Consider the following 17887-nt stretch of genomic DNA (forward strand, 5'->3'; position numbering starts at 1 on the left):
AGACCCCTCCTCTCCACACCCTGGGCCCTTACCTCACTTCTTGGTTTAGGGTTTCAACCCTATCCTCCCCGGCTGAAATAACTGGTGTAACCCCCTGTGTCTACTATATTAAGTTCATCTCTTTCCTCTCCCAAGAGAGGAAAGTGCTGTGGGGTGCTGTTGTGGTGGCTCCACCAGCTGAGAACCAGAGGCGGGGATTTCCTTTGCACACTGATACTTGACAGTAGAAACAGGGAGGGCTTTAGGTGCACCCTGAAATTTGATCAATAATGGCCAACATCCCTAAATTTGCCCTGATGACCAACGACGGGCCAACCAGAGAAAACTAAAAACCTCCTCTGAAGAACCATATGGGATGGTCCATTTCTATGTGGTCCACCACCAGCTTCCCCATCCAACCACCTCCCACCAGGCACATTTGAGATCCTCGCTGCCCACTGTCAAGCTTCCTACCCCTCACCTGACCATGTCCTTGCCCAGTGCAGGTGAGGGCGACCTGCTGCCTGGCTGTAAGTAGCTCGGAATAAACAGCCTCTTGTCCTGGTTTGTGAGGGCTCCATTTCTCCCCGATCACACGTAAACTGTCATCTGGGCCACCAACACCTCCTTCAGTTCTTTCTCTGATAACAGAAGTTAATGCCAGTGACCTAGACTTCCGAAGCAGACAAAACAATACAGTGTTCCCGACAGAAAGCTTTGCAAGGCTTCTAGCTGCCCCTGGAGAGGCCTTGGGGGGCCCATATTAGCATTGTGCCCTTGGCTGCTGTCCAGCTATCAGAGGGTTTTCTCTGGGGGCCTGAGTTAAACCACCTCCCCAAAAGGTCATGAGCATCGACTGAAGGCGACTGGTGTATAAGCGCCCCGCTCCCTCAGCCCTCTGCTGGGGTGGCGGGGCGGCCTGCTGTCCACATACTGAGTCCCCCCAAGGTCACACTGCAGCTGCTCACAGTAGCTGCCCGGTAACTTGCCCTTTTCTTAACTACCTGCCCTCCATCCTTGTCTCTTTTCTCTACCCCGGACCAGTGTTCCCAGGCAAATATTACTTGCTTTCAAATCCTTTCCTCAGGGTCTATGTCAAAGGCACTGAAGGGTCAATGAGTTACAAATCAGGCTTTTAACGACCTCCTGCCATTAATATCTATGACCAGCACAGGTGGTCTTGCTCACACACCTGTAATTATGAACACCTAGGCCCAGAAAGCACACGTGCACATGTGTAGTGTGCATGTTGAACACTCACACCTATGCTGAGGGGTGAGGACTATAGGGCAGCATCACTCTGAGACAGAAGCGGAGCCAGCCGGAGAAATGCTGAGGAGGAAGCTGGTCTGTCCCCTGACTCAGCATTAAAGGCCTGTAAAAATCTACCGAGGGCTCCAGAATTAACTTCTGACTGTGAGATCTGACAATGAACCTACCCGGCCTGGGGTGGTCGCAAAACATGCACCCAAGCAAATGCAGTGTTGGAAGGTCCCCAGCTGCCATTATTGGGATAAGCACCCTTGGGCCAAATGACAGGCTGTCCGGATGCGGGGTGCCTGGGCAGCAGGGTGATTGCTATGAATGAAAAGAAATTAAGAGACAGAAGATACAAAAACAATGTTGCCCCCTCCATTATCCCCCAAAAAACAAGGAATGAATCTCTTTGGTGGCCCAGTAGGTGAGAGACATGCCCAGGCAGCATTTGCAGGGCTGTTTCTAAGGTGTTCGTACATGAACCCCGAAAAATTTCCTTTTCTTTAAACCTCAGAGTTCTTTGTTCTGTTTCCCCCCTACAATTACTGCCTCCCTCCTGGAGACTAACCTCACTGGAATGAGCAGGAGAGAGATTCCATTCTTGCAAGGGCCTCCTTGCAGCTAATTCAAGTTTGTCTTTTCTCATGCTCATCTCACCCAATTTAGCTATATTCCAGTCCTGTGGACCTAGAAGGGTAGAGAGAGATCAGCTTCCTCCCCCAAACCAGCCACTGCAGAGAGAATAAGGGACCAAATTCCCCACGCCCCGTCCCCATAGATTTTTGCTGATGTCTATGTTTGGGGAAAAAAGAAAAAGAAAAATGGGGGGAAGTGAGAAATACCATTTACAGCTTATGGGATCACAGGCGTCTATAGGGTTCATTAGCAAACATTTTCTGATGATAAAATGTATCACTCGAGGCTTCAACACAAACAGAAGGAAAAGACTGCCACACAGTCAAAGACAGAATCATAGTAAAACGACTTGATGGAAGTGCCCAGTCTCTCTTCCTGGAATGGCAGAAAACCCCAAGGCAGGGCCTCCCTGGTGGCGCAGCTGTTGGGCACTGGGTTGCGAAGCTGCCTGCAGCCTCTGCAGCGCCGGTTCATCCCGGCTGCTCCCCGGCCACCAGAGGAGGGTCCTGCTACCTGCTGTTCCCCTCAGCAGTGTACTTCACTCTGACTGCTCTGCTCCCCGCTCTGACTCTGGTGAGTTCTCTCACCCTCCGCGCTTCTGACTGTACCCAGTGCTTGTATAAATAAATAAAAATAAATCTTTTTTTTTTTTTTAAAAAGGGGCATTGAATCATTAAAAAAAAAAAAAAGAAAAAACCCCAAGGCAGCCCCTATGTTAGGAGGGGCACAGAAGCTAATGTTTTTTTTTTCAAAGATTTATTTAATTATGCATACAAGAACTGGGGTACCAGCCAGAAGTTGGGGGGGAGGTGAGAGGATTCACCAGAGCCAGAGTGGGGAACATAATAGGAGGATTGACTGAAATACAATGCTGAGGGGAGCAGTGGGCTTGATAGCAGAGTTCTGCTGTGCCATGTGGGTCACCTCCCTGGCAGGGGATCGAACTCGTGCTGCAGTGTCTGAGTAGCTTCATAGTGCTGACACTTAACCCCTTGAGCCACCAAGGAGGATCCAGAAGTGAATATTTTACCAGTGGTTCTCAGACGCTTGGAACTCAGGCCCGATTTATATTCTTAAAATGACTGAGAACTCCAATGACCTTTTATTAATGTAGTTTACATTTATCACATTTTTTGTACTACAAATTAAAACTAGGAATTAAAAAATATTTATGAATCCATTTTAAAAATAGCCATAGTGGTTACAAACAACAGATTTTTATAAAAAATAATGATAATAGCCCTTCCTGAAATGGGTTTCATGGAGAACATTGTAGATAGCTGCATTGTAGATAGGCATTGTAGATAGATGCAGAGCTCTGATTTTTTTTTTAAAGATTTATTTATTTATACAAGAACCAGGGTACAGGCCAGATGCACGGGAGGGTGAGAGGATTCACCAGAGCCAGAGCGGGGAACAGAACAGGCAGACTCACGAAATACACTGCTAAGGGAAGCAGCGGGTGAAACAGGAGAGGTCTGCCACGCCATGTGGGACCCTCGCTGGCCAGCTGGGATTGAACCAGCACTGCAGAGGCTGCGGACAGCTTCACAGCACGGCACTCAACTGCCTGCGCCACCAGGGGAGGCCCTGCAAATCTCTCTGATGCCTGACCAACGAGAAGGCAGCTGGCTGGACTCAGTCTCTGACACCACACACCATGCAGTCTCTGGAAATCTCCATCTTACATTACCGAGAGGATGTAAAGGGAAAAAAAGGAAACAATGGCTTGTGTTATTTTGAAAATCGTTTCCACCTTGTAGAGCTGATACAGGACAGCAAGAGGCACTAAACAGGCCATGGACACTGCCCAAATAGTTTACTGGTCACTCTCCCCCACAATTGCAAGACTACTCAGACTCAGGGAACAGCAACATAGGGATTTATTTAACAAACCAGGAGAAAACAAAAAGTTACTGAGGCCATTAATGGCCTTTACCCAGAGCCATGTCCAGTGTTTTCCAGTCCTGTACAAAGGCAGTTAAAATGGTGTCTTCCCACCGCTGAGGACTCAGGGCTCCTCTCCCGAACAATAGGCCACATGTCCAAGATGGCGTCTTCTTGCCACTGTGGATACGTGGCAGCCAGACCATATGCCAGGTTTCAACTCACAAAAACAACAAAAGATGCAGCAGGAGATGCTCTACGAGCTGCTGGGATGTCCCAGCACAGCAAGAGACAAGCGACATTCAAAACAACAGCAGCCAAACGACCCAACCTGACAAGTGGTCACACTCACACATCTCAACAAGACAACTGGCTCCGGGTTGACCGCTTCTCTGCCAGGCCACAACAGCCTTCTGAAAGATAGGCGAGGTGGGGTCCAAATCTGCTAACCCCAAATGCTAAATTACAAAGATTGCCTGCCTCCACGCCCTTTTGCAGTCACTTAAATTACTAATCAGTTGCTTTACCCCACTTTTTAGCATCTTCCCTGGGGCTATCTTTTCTCACCAGGAACCCCTCCAGGGTGCATTACCTATAACAGTATTTTGGCTTAAGCCACCAGTTACAGAACCCCTGAGAGGATTTTGGGGAGCGCCTAGGTCCCTGGATTACAAGGGGGTACACAAATCAGCCAGTCCAATGTGAACACACTGTAAGGTGTTCTGGGGAAATGGCCCACTCTGCTCTGGCAGGTGGAGAGCAGGCCAGCAGCACAGGCCAGAGCAGGACAACAGCCCTGCATGCAGGAAGCTGCTGCCTGGGACGAGTGGTCTCTTCCCAGATCACCGGGTGACCAGGGAGCCTTGGCAACTGCACGGGGCGCTCTCTGGAAAGGAAGAAGTGACTTCCCCACATGGCCTCCTGTGCATGGACAGCATCAACATACCTTGTAGTCAAAAAACAATGTAGAACTATAAGTCCCGCCTATCAGAAAGAATTGCATTGTCCGTGTCAGTGACTCCATCTTCCTACTTCCATAAAGGAAATTCAAGCTTGTATCTGCTGGAGCGGTTATTTGAGAAAAACCTGCCACGTGGCTTCCTGGGTTCAAATCCTCATCTGGATGGTCTAAGAAGCTCTCTGAGGGGCCTCCCGGGTGGCGCAGAGGGTTGAGTGCTATGCTGTGAAGCTGTCCGCAGCCTCTGCAGTGCTGGTTCAATCCCAGCTGGCCAGCAAGATACCCACATAACGTGGCAGGACCTCTCCTGTCTCACCCGCTGCTCCCCTCAGCAGTGTTTTTGGTCCCTCTGCCTGTTCTGTTCCCCACTCTGTCTCTGGCGAATTCTCTCACCCTCTCGCACCTCTGGCTTGTACCCCAGTTCTTGTATAAATAAATAAATCTTTAAAAAAAAAAAAAAGAAGCTCTTTGACTCTCGGGAGGCTTCATTTCTGGTTAGTGTTTTAGTGTTACAAGGCAATACCCATGTGAAATGGGGTGGTCTGACTATGGGTCCTCACCCCGTGCTTAAAAGGTACTTATAATGAGACTGAAGTGTGGGCACACACAAAAAGGGTAAAAAAGGACTTATTTTTTTTAAAAAGGGGGGTGGTGAAGAATAGAAGAAAAGACAGAGGATATTGGTGAATGTGTCCTACCATTTCTGCTGAGCTGGCAAAAAACCAAGGACGCCCCAGTACCACATGTCTGGTTATATACCAAGCCTGGCTGCTTAACTCCACCCTCAGTTCCCAGCAATCCTCCCTTCAGTAGTGATGCTTTATGGGATTTGTAGTCCTTGGTGTCTTGGATCCCTTTGGTCTGGGGTAGGGATGGGTCCATAAAACCTGTATTTGTGGAGTTTGTTCAGGACATCCTCTCCCCTCAGCATTAGCACACAGTGTCCCCTGAGGAGGGAGAGGCTGAGGGGCACAGTTTTTGTCATGGTCTCTGGCATCTCTCTGACCTGGGAGCCCTGCCATGGTGGCCTTGCCTTACAGGGAGGTCACACCTCCCTCCCACTGACACGCCTCCAGCACCTGTCGCTCAGGTTTACTGAGCTGCTCCCTGTGCCCAGGGAGGGATCCCGCCAGCTCCCCAGGCACAGCAGCGCGGGTAGAACCCAGACCAGGCTGGTCTGCAGAACCCGGCTGTGCTCACTGGACGTGGCCCTCACTGCTCCTGCCGGGTCCATCAACCAAGTTTCCGTGTTTGGAATCACTGAGTGAACCACCTGTCTTTCTCAGGTCAGGGCACAGCATCCAGTCACAGCATGGTCACATGGGGCCCAGGGAGAGTCCCCCTTGGCAAAGCACGTCCTCTATTGCCTTTTGAATCCAGGAAGGGTAGAAGGGAAGGGTAGAAGGGACTACTGTGTGTAGTCCATACTTTTCATTACCAAGAAAGACATTCTCTTTCATCTTTTAAACAAAAAGTGTACATCTAATCATCCACAACATGATAATTCATAGACACATATATAGAGAATGGAGCTTGTTCTCAAGCTAATAAATGTATTATCACAGATGTCTGCCCCTATTTTGGTGATGGGAACACCTGGCATCTACTCTCAGAGCAAATGCCTCATATACAACAGTGTTTTCAACTACAGTCACCTTGCTGTGCCCTGAAGCCTAGACTCACCCATCCTATAGAAATGCAACTTCCTGTTGTTTGACTACTCTCACCTCACCTCCAGCACCTCCTAACCACCCTCAAAAGCTAAAAATAGAACCACCAATTGATGAAGAAATCCATCTTCTTAGTATAGACACAAAGCAAAGAAAATGAAACCAGTGTCCCCAACAGCTCTCTGCACCCCCATGTTCTTTACAGCACTATTCATAACAACTAAGACAAATTAAGGGTCCATCAACAGATAAATAAGGAATATGTGCTACACTGAATTTATTATATAGAGTAGAATACAATGCAGCTTTAAAAAAAGAAGGAAACCCCACCATCTGCAACAACATGGGCAGACCTGGAAAACTATCTGCTGAGTGAAAGATGACAGCAATGAAGAAATCTGCATGGTCTCACTTACATGCGACATCTGAAAGAGTTGCATTGATAGAAGCAGAGGGTAGAAGACAGACGTTTTCTAATTCCAAAATTGTAAAGGTAAGTGATGTTGCTTTGGGGAGTGTTGGGTTCAGAGAGCAGGGTTCTTGGGTTCCCACTGAGAAAAGATTCACCAGAGCTCCCCTTTCAGTGGGACATGGTGACTTTCCCCATGACACAGAGGCTTTTAGTTATATCCAAAAGGACAGATTTATTATGAAAAAGGGAGAAAGGATAAGGACACTTGCATAGTCACAGGCGGGCAGGAGAGCTGCTCCTTGCCAGGGTAGAAACTGCACTGATGGAGTGTTCTTTCTGGGAGATTCATTCCTTTGTGGAATTGTTAACTGTGGTTGCATAAATTGCTTCTAGGGTATGACCAGGTTGATTTATAAGGACGGGGATGCTCTACAACAGCCTCCATCTCCACATCCCACCTCTGGTCTGCACCGACAGATCCTTCCTGCAGCCTCTGATGCTCCTATAGCAGTTGGGCCTAAGGATTTTCATTCCTAGAGCTGGTTTAACAACTGTTTTCATCATCTCTACGCCCACCTCCAGTTTCTGGTCTTGTGATGCCTCCATCCCAAATGTTCTACTCTTACCCTCCTCCATCAAAACAAAACGCCCACAATTAGAAGGAAGCACATGAAATTCAGGATAGCAATGGCTCCAAAGGAGAGGTGAGTGAGACTGAGACTGGACAGGATACAAGGGTGGGTTTCATGTAAATAATTTATCTTTTATTTTAAAAAATTCCAAGAAAACAGAACAACCTGTTAATACTTGCTAATTTTGGGTGGCAGGCATTCAGGTGTGTAATGGAAAATTAAAATTTATTTTGGGAAGAGACTCTCCCCTCCATTTTCTTTGAGCTTTTTCTTTAGAAAACTTGCAATTGCAAATTCTTGTATGACCTCTTAAAGAAGCACATAAACCTATTTAAAAGGTTTTACCAGTTTTACAACCCAGGAATGTCAAGGCACTGGGGCATATCTTTAAAATGTAAACATCAAAGGCATCAGCCTCCTTATGACCCAGGATTCCAGGGGAGCCTGTTTCCAGAGGATGAAGCAACCTCCACTTACACAGAAACAAGTGCCTTTTCCTGACTGTAAAGGTAGTTAATCCAGATGGTCACTCCAACCAGGTGAACCTGGGCTAGGCTGGGTGTGACAAATGGTGTTGTCAAGCACTCTGCTTAAGGACTAGCTGGGAACTAGTTGGAGACTGGTTGAGGACTAGGTAGGGACTAGTTGGGGATTAGTTGAGGACTTCCAGGGCCTGTCTGGCCACATGAAAGATATTGCCTGGGGGTCACTATGAAGCTATTTGCAGCTGACACAGGGCAGCAAGGACCACTAAGCTGGCCAAGGACACTGCCCAAATAGTTTACCAGTCACTGCGTGAGTTCTCCACCCCAGTGCACAATTGCAAGACTATTCAGGCTCAGAGAACAACAACAAAGGGATTTATTTAACAAACCAAGAAAAAACAAAGAGTTACTGAGGCCAATAATGGCCTTTACCTCACCCAAAGCAGTGTCCAGTGTTTTTCCAGTCCTGTACAAAGGCAGTTAAAATGGTGTCTTCCTGCCATGGAGGACTTGGAGCTCCCCTCCCAAACAATAGGCCACGTGTCCAAGAGGGCAGGCCAGTTCTGACTCATAAAGACAACATGAGATGCTCCTGGAGCTGAAGGGATGCCCCAGTGCAGCACCAGACGCGACACTCAAGACAGCAGCTGCAGCGACAGAATGAACTGAAAAACGACCACACTCACGCAGCTTAGTGAGGTACCGGGCTCCAGGTCTTTGCCTTCCCTGCCAGGCTGTAACCACAGCAAAACCAGGAACAGTTTCACTTGCTCGGCTACTTGCAAAGCCTCCGAACTTTTCCTCTCCAAGGTTGGCCACTGGAGGCCTCCATCTTCAGAGGCCACAACAGTCTTCTGGAAGATGGGCGCAGTGGGGGCCAGAATCCACTGACCGCAAATGCTGAAGATCCAAAAACCTTGAATCTCAAAGACTGAATGAATCTGTGCTCCCTTCTGCAGTCACTTATATTACTTATCAGTGCCCCCTCCCCAAAATGCGATACTTTTTAGCATTTTTCCTGGTGCTAACGATCTGCACCAGCAACCCCCTCCAGGGGCCACCACCTGTAACAGTCTTTCGGCTTCAGCCACCTGTTACACCGGTACATCCTATCCAGCTACCAAGAGAAAACTATCTGGGATGTTAAAAGGCAAAACCCATGGGCCTCCCTGGTGGTGCAGGGGTTAAAGACAGCACTATCAAGCTATCACCAGCCACTGCTGCATGAGTTCAATCACCGGCCAGGGAGCAACACACATGGCACAGCAGACCTCTCCTGTCTTGCCTGCCGCTCCCCTCAGCAGTGGATTTCAGTAGATCTGCCTGTTCTGTTCCCCACTCTCTCTCTGGGGAATCCTCTCACCCCCCTGGATATCTGGCCTGGACCCCAGTTCTTGTATGCATGAATAATCTTTTTTTAAAAAAAGTTTAAAAAAAAAGAGGCAAAACCCACAATTTGAAGAGACAGACCAAGCTTCAGAATGAGGTATGGCAGGGACGCTGGAATCACCAGACTAGGAATTTACAACTATGACGAGTATGCCAAGGGCTCTCGTAGATAAAGCAGACAGCATGCAAACCAGATGGGCAACGGAAGCAGAAAGATGGAAATCTTGAGAAAGAACCAAAATTAAATGAGACATAAAAAACACTGCAACAGGAATTGACCAGATGGTAGCAGAGCAAAGACTTGGGTTTCCTCCTCCACACGTTCACAACACCCAGAGGCACAGCAACAACCGGAGGGATACAACGCAGGCAACAGTCCAGCAGAAAGGGGCAAGAAACTGCAACTGAAGTGCAAGCAGTGACACCAGTGCAGCACAACCCATGAGAGGGAGGGGTGGCAGGCACAGAAACCCCACAGCCACTGTTGGCTCATGAGGACCATGAGGACCTGGCTGTATGCTAGACGAAGGGGTGCACAGAGCTGGCACACAAGACAGGAGAGTGCACTACTGGAGAACTAGAAGGGCAGGGAAGTATAGTGGTTATAGGCCTGAGTCAGAGGCTCCTAATCTAGAACAGTTTGAGCCCTGCCTGGAGGAGAACCAGGTCACATCACCTGTATCTCCTACACGAGGCTGTTATTTGCACCCTGAGCCTATGATATTTCAAATACCTGCCTTACCCTCATCCGAAGCCAACACCTGGACAACTGCATTCTCTAACCAGAGCTTAAGCACCTGGGTCTTAATTACACGGTCAGGCTCCCCGTGGAAAAACAAAGAGAACTTGGGGGCTCCCTGGTAGCACAAGGGGTTAAGATGCAACCTATGAAGCTATCTGCAGTCACTGTAGCACAGGTTCGATCCCGGCCAGGGAGCTACCCACATGGCACAGCAGATCTCTCCTGACTTGCCCGCTGCTCCCCTCAGCAGTGTATTTCAGTCAATCTACCTGTTCTGTCCCCCATTCTGCCTCTGATGAATCCTCTCACCCCCCACACCTCTGGCCTATACCCCAGTTCTTGTATGCATAAATGATTTAAAAAAATAAGAAAAGAAAAAGAGGACAATTCCTAGCCTTATGTAATAGCAGTAACTAATGCAAAAACCTAACATTGAGCTTCATTTTGCAAGAGAAGCCCATGCAGGTCACATGTGGTAAATATATGCAGTTGGAATATAGTAACTAAGTCATAAAGCAAGAAAAGGAGGGCTATCAGGCAGGTCAAGTTATGCTGACACAGGGAAGAGCACTTAGGGTAGAAAGCACAAGCCACTAGAAGTTACAAAGCCAAATACAGGTGGAGGTTGAAGGGCAGCCTGCTGAGAATTATGTTGGGCTGGTTAGTAGACTTTTTTGGGTCACTATGTGAGCAGCCCAAATCATAAAGAAAGGGTGAGTGTTGGTATCTGTACTGTGATGCCAATGTCCCTTGGTAAGAAATGGGTGGTAAAGGCTGATATTAGTGTTTTTCATCAAATTAGAAGTTGGGTGATTGCTTTAATTCTTAGGTGCTGCTTCATTTCCTAAAAGCTGCTTGACCGAACTTATTTCTCTGTGGCTCAGTTTTCTTATCTGTAGAACCAGGACAGTAAGACTCCCTGATCTATTGGGACTATCAATTAATCACTAATGAGAGGTAATCAGTAAAGGTTAGTTAATAACGCGTGTGTATATATCACAGTACAAAGGCGTAAGTTATCGATGCATTTTTTCTACAGGATTCTTTGAAGCATCCAAAAGAGATGTGAGTAAATTCTCTCCATGGATAATAACACTTGATATTTTCTCAGCCCATGCTTCCATATAATGAGGCATGCTTGTGCATCCTAAGTGTATGATTTACATTTGATATTTTGACATCTCAAAAATAGTTTGGACCCCAAGAAATTATAATACAAGGAAGGACTCTTGAACATGTAGTTCAAAGCAATCAGAGCAGGCAAATTTGTAATAGAATTTAACATCTCTTCAAAGAAGAAATTAAAAAATTCTTTGAATTGAATGACAAGGAGGACACCAATATCCTAAATGTATGGGATGCAGCAAAAGCAGTAATAAGAGGAAAATATATAGCAATAGAAGCTCACATCAAAAAACAAGAAAGAACTCAAAGAAACAACCTAATCTTGAAGCTCAAAGATCTAGAAAAAGAACAACAAAAAAACCCCAAAACCAGTAGAAGAAAAGAAATAATAAAAACCAAAGCAGAAATAAATGAAATTGAAACTAAAAAAACAATCCAAAAGATCAATGAAACCAAGAGCTGGTTCTTTGAAAAAATAAATAAAATAGACAAACCCCTAGCCAGGCTCACAAAGGAAAAAAGGGAGAAAGCACAAATACACAGGATCATAAATGAAAGAGGAGAAATCACAACGGACACAGCAGAAATCAAAAGAATAATCAGTAACTACTATGAACAGTTATATGGAAACAAGTTCAACAATCTAGAGGAGATGGACAAATTCCTACAACTCTACAATCACCCAAAGCTAGATAAAGAAGAAATAGAACACCTAAACAGACCAATTACAAGCAACGAAATTGAAATGGTAATCAAAAACCTCCCCAAAAACAAAAGCCCAGGACCTGATGGATTTACAAATGAATTCTACCAAACATTCAGAGACGAATTAGTGCCTATCCTTCACAAACTCTTCCAAAAAATTGAGAAGGAAGGGACAATACCAAACACGTTCTATGAAGCCAATATTACACTAATACCAAAACCGAATAAGGACAACACAAAAAAGGAAAACTACAGGCCAATCTCCCTAATGAACACTGATGCAAAAATCCTCAATAAAATTTTAGCTATCAGAATCCAACAATGTATCCATAAGATAATTCACCACGACCAAGTTGGATTCATTCCAGGGGCACAAGAATGGTTTAACATCTGAAAATCAATCAACGTTATCCAACACATCAACAAAAAGAAATACAAAAACCATATGATAATATCAATAGATGCTGAGAAATCTTTCGACAAAGTGCAACACCCATTCATGATAAAAACCCTTGAAATTCTTGGGATACAAGGAACATACCTCAACATCATAAAGGCCATCTATGACAAGACAACAGCCAGTATCATTCTCAATGGTGAAAAGCTGAAAGCAATTCCATTAAGATCTGGAACAAGACAAGGATGTCCACTCTCACCACTGCTTTTCAATATAATACTGGAAGTCCTAGCCAGAGCAATTAGATAAGAGAAAGACATCCAAGGAATCCAAATAGGAAAAGAAGAAGTCAAACTATCACTATTTGCAGATGATATGATAATATACATAGAGAACCCCAAAAACTCCACAGAAAAACTAATTCAACTCATCAATCAGTTCAGTAAAGTGGCAGGATACAAAATCAACACGCAAAAGTCAGTAGCCTTCCTATACACAAACAATAAATCTGAAGAAGAAGAAATCAAAAAAACCATCCCTTTTATTATCAAAACAAAAAAAAATCAAATATTTGGGAATAAATCTAACAAAAGAGGTAAAGGACCTATACAAAGAAAACTATAAAACACTGTTAAAAGAAATAGAAGAAGACACAAAGAAATGGAAAGACATCCCCTGCTCATGGATTGGAAGAATAAACATTATTAAAATGGCCATCCTACCAAAAGCAATATACAGATTCAATGCTATTCCAATCAAAATTTCAATGTCATTCTTCAAAGAAATAGAACAATTATTGATGAAATTCTTATGGAATCACAAAAAACCCCGAATTGCCAAAGCTCTCCTGAAAAAGAAAGAAGGGAATGGAGGCATCACACTCCCAGACTTCAAACTATACTACAAAGCCATAATCATCAAAACTGCATGGTATTGGCACAAGAACAGACATACAGACCAATGGAATCGAATAGAAAATCCAGAAATAAACCCACAGATTTATGGTCAACTAATCTTTGACAAAGGAGCAAAGACTATGCATTGGAGCAAAGAAAGTTTGTTCAATAAATGGTGCTGGGAAAACTGGGTCGCTACATGCAAAAGAATGAAGCTTGACCACTACCTCACACCATACACAAAAATCAACTCAAAATGGATTAAAGAACTAGACATAAGACCTGAAACCATAAAATACATAGAAGGAAATATAGGCGAAACACTACGGGATATGCACATCAAAGACATCTTTACAGACACATCACCCAAAGCAGTGATAGTGAAGGCAAAGATAAACAGCTGGGACTACATCAAATTAAAGAGCTTCTGCACAGCAAAAGAGACAATAACAAAAACAAAGAGAAACCCCACCAACTGGGAGAACATTTTTGCACCCAACACTAATGATAAAGGACTGATCACAAAAATCTGCAAAGAGCTGATGAGACTCAGCAACAACAAAGAAAATAATCCAGTCAAAAAATGGGCAGAAGAGCTAAAAAGAAACTTCTCTGAAGAGGAAATGCAAATGGCCAACAGACATATGAAAAAATGTTCAACATCACTTGTCATCAGGGAAATGCAAATCAAAACTACCATGAGATACCATCTCACACCAGTGATAATGGCACATATTAAAAAAACTAGCAACAACAAATGTTGGCGAGGTTGTGGAGAAAAAGGAACTCTTCTGCACTGTTGGTGGGAGTGCAAACTGGTCCAACCACTGTGGAGAGCTGTGTGGAGATTTCTGGACCTACTAAACATAGAGCTTCCATATGATCCAGCAATTCCACTCCTAGGTATTTACCCAAAGGACACAGAAACATCAATTCCAAAGAACACCTGCACCCCTATGTTTATAGCAGCACTATTTACAATAGCTAAGCTTTGGAAACAACCCAAATGCCCAAAATAGATGACTGGATCAAGAAGATGTGGTACATATACACCATGGAATATTACTCAGCATTCAAAAAAGATAAACACATGCAATTTGCAGCAACATGGATGGCGTTGGAAGGGATCATGCTCAGCGAAATAAGCCAAAAAGAAAAAGAAAAATACCGGATGGTCTCACTCATAGCAGGAATCTAGAAAACTTAAATAAGGGACCAGGAAAATGAATAACTATAAGAAAGTGAAAATCAAAATCAACAAAAAACTATGAACCAGAGACACTTTTTGGGGGGTGGGGGGCGGGAGGGGAGGGATTGGGGTCAGAATGGGGCGTTTGCAATTGTATGGGGGAATATAAAAATAAAATTTATTATTTAAAAAAAAATAAAGGGCATGAAGGATCAAAAAAAAAAAAAAAAAAGAATTTAACATCTCTAAAACCCTGCCACAATGACAGCATAGCCAGGCCCTCATCAGTCAGAACAGCCAGGAGCACTAAGCAAATTATCACCTTGGAATCATGAGAGATTAGAGACTAGAAGACAAGAAGGAAGCAACTGGAAGAACTCAGAAAAGGAGCCACTAAATTTCCTTTCCTGCCCCCTTCCAGCCCTTTTCATTCAGGTCAAGAATCTAGGCTCTTGATTGTTAAAACAAACAAAACTCCATTATCTCATTAACAAAATCCATTCTAATTAGGTAAAGCAAAAGGACAGAGAAATCAGAAAGATAGCAAATTAAACCTCAAACATCTATTAAAATTTATACTAAAATATCAGCTTATTCCTCTCAAGAATCTACACAGTTGAGGGTGACCTCAACTAGAGTGGGGGTTAACTTGTTCTAGACTTGCAGGCTAGACTGCAGGAAAAGAAGCCAAAAATGAAAACGGAGCAAAGGTCTATGGAAAGTGGTCACTTGCTGAAGGGAAGTGCTCTCTGGCTGGCAAGACCTGGACTCCCGAAATTACATAGGTAAGGTAGGGCTCTCCGTTCCCTCAGCAGCACAATATAGAAACAAGATTCCTCCCTCTTTTCCCTTATCCAATCTATCATTAACTTCTATTGTCTCTTCCTCCAGAATACAGATTGAAACTGTCCACCATATTTCACACTTATCTTAATCTGGACCAGGTCATGTGTCAAGCACTGGATAGCCGTGGGTGGCTAAATCGCTACCATATTGGACAGTTAAGCTCTAGCTGATTACCTTTGACCACAGTCTTTAAAGCATGTTTTGTAAGATCACAAGACTACCAAAAGCTGACCTTGTGGTTCTGATTTCCATTTCCCTATAGGAGATGAACATGTCTTCGTATGCCTGTTGGCCATCTGCATGTCTTCTTTGGAAATGACTATTCAGGTTCTCTACCCACTTTTAAAATTTGTTGAGTTTAATAATTTCTTCATAATCCCTTAGTCTCTTCTAGACTCACAAATATCACCTCCCATTCTGTAGGACATATTTTCATTTTGAAGATAATTTTTTTCATTGCGCCAAAGCATCTTTGATATAGCTCCACTTGTTTACTTTTGCTTTTATTTACCTTGCCACTGGAGACAAATCCCCACGCATGTAAGGCCAATGTCAAGGAGTTTATCATTTGTTTTCTTCTACGTATCTTACAGTTTCAGGTCCTACATGCTAAGTATTTAATCCACTTTTGAACTAATCTTTCTATGTGGTGTGAGATAGTGGTCTAGTTTCATTCTTTTGCATGTGGCCGCCCAATTTTTCCAATACCATTTATTGAAGAGTTTCCTTGTCCCACCACATGCTCTCTTGGTTCCTTTGTCGTACATGTTAGCCATGTATGGGTTTATTTCTGGCCTCTCCATTCTGTTCCATTGATCAGTATCTCTTTCCTATTCTAATAATAGTTGTTTGGATTTCTACTGCTTTGTAGTTGGATTTGTTGGGGAGCAGATATCATACCTCCATTTCCCCCCGCCTCCCTCCCAGGATTGTTTTTGCTATTCAGGATCTTTCATAGTTCCAATTTTTTTTTTTTTGTTCTATTTCTGTAAAGAATGTCACTGGCTGGGGGGTGGGGAGGGTCCCTGGTAGCGCAAGGGGTTAAGTCTCAGCACCATGAAGCCATCAGCAGTCACTGCAGCATGAGTTCGATCCCCGGCCATATGGAGCATACCTCTCCTGTCTCGCCTACTGCTCCCCTCAGCAGTGTATTTCTGCCATTCTGCCTGTTCTGCTATCCACTGTATCCTGGTGAATCCTCTCCACACACATTCCGCCTCCCCGCCGGCCCCCCCGCCCCGCTGCCCCACCACCGCACCTCTGGCCTACACCCCAGCTCTTGTATGTATAAATAAACCTTCAAAAAAAATTTCACTGGGGTTTTGATAGGGATTGCACTGAGTCTGCGTTTTACTTTATGTAACTGGGCCATTTTAACAATTCTTCCAATCCATGTAAACAGAATATTTGCTTCCTCAGCAACAATTTCTTCCCACGACTTCTTGAGTTTTCAGTTATCACCTCACACCTATGAGAATGGCTATTATAACAAGTGAATGCTGAAGAGGTTGTGGAGAAAGGGGGTACTCCTCATACACTGCTGGTGGGAATGTCAATTGGTGCAGCTATTATGGAAAACAGTATGGAGGGTCTTCAAAACTTAAAAATAGAACTCCCACGATTCAGTTATTCCACTTCTTGGTATTTACCCGAAAATACCAAAAACTCTAAGTCAAATCAGATGAATGTAGAGGGTATTGTGCTTGGTTAAGTCAGATGGGGAAAGACAAACATAATATACTTTCACTCATGTGAAAGTACATAAATGAAGTAAAATAAACTTTCAGACTCTAAGACCTAATTAATGGTCATCAGAGAGTCCAAGTTTATTAGATTAAGAAGGGTCAATTTTATGAAGGATGTATTGTTTTTTAAAGATTTATTTGTGCATACAAGAGCTGGGGTACAGGCCAGAGATGCAGGGGGTGAGAGGATTCACCAGAGAGAGAGTGGGGAGCAGAACAGGCAGATTGACTTAGGTACACTGCTGAGGGAAGCAGCGGGCGAGTCAGGAGAGGTCTGCTGCACCATGTGGGTTGCTCCCTGGCCGGCCAGGGATCGAACTCATGCTGCAGAGGCTGCAGATTGCTTCACAGTGCAGTGCTTAACCCCTAGTACCACCAGGGAAGCCCTGAAGGATGTATTTTGACATAGTGGTAAAAATAATGATGATGATGCAAATTGGAAATGTTATAAACTTACCTCAATAAAACTTTCCCTAACAGTATTAAAAACTGCTATTAGCATCTATCACTCAACCTTTTCCAGAAATGCTTTTTTAAAGATGCACTAATTCCTTTTGGACATACTGCTTCTGAAGTAAAGAACCTACCATTCAGTTCTAAGCTTCCTTAGCTGTCTTGGAGGTCTGCTGGGTCTTAGTGGTTCTTGTGCTGTTTGGATATATTATTCTTCAATTAAGAATACAATTGAAGTGCTATCCTCTGCAGTCTAAACATAACACCAGCGAACCCTGAATAGAGCAAGATTCACTTTTACTATCTGAAGTCACCAAAAAACCAATTCTGAAGGTCTTCCTTTTGACATGTAGATTGTGGCAACAAAGTTAACAGTATCTGTGCTTCTACTGTCGGGCTCTTCAGTATCTCAAGAATTAGTAAGGTCAGTAGAATTAGTTGACCACTTCATAGAGATAGATGGAAGGCACTGACCTGGCAGCAT

Source organism: Talpa occidentalis, unplaced genomic scaffold, assembly GCF_014898055.3.
Source record: "Talpa occidentalis isolate TD23 unplaced genomic scaffold, MPIMG_talOcc4v2.1 talOcc4.16, whole genome shotgun sequence".
NCBI lineage: Eukaryota > Metazoa > Chordata > Mammalia > Eulipotyphla > Talpidae > Talpa > Talpa occidentalis.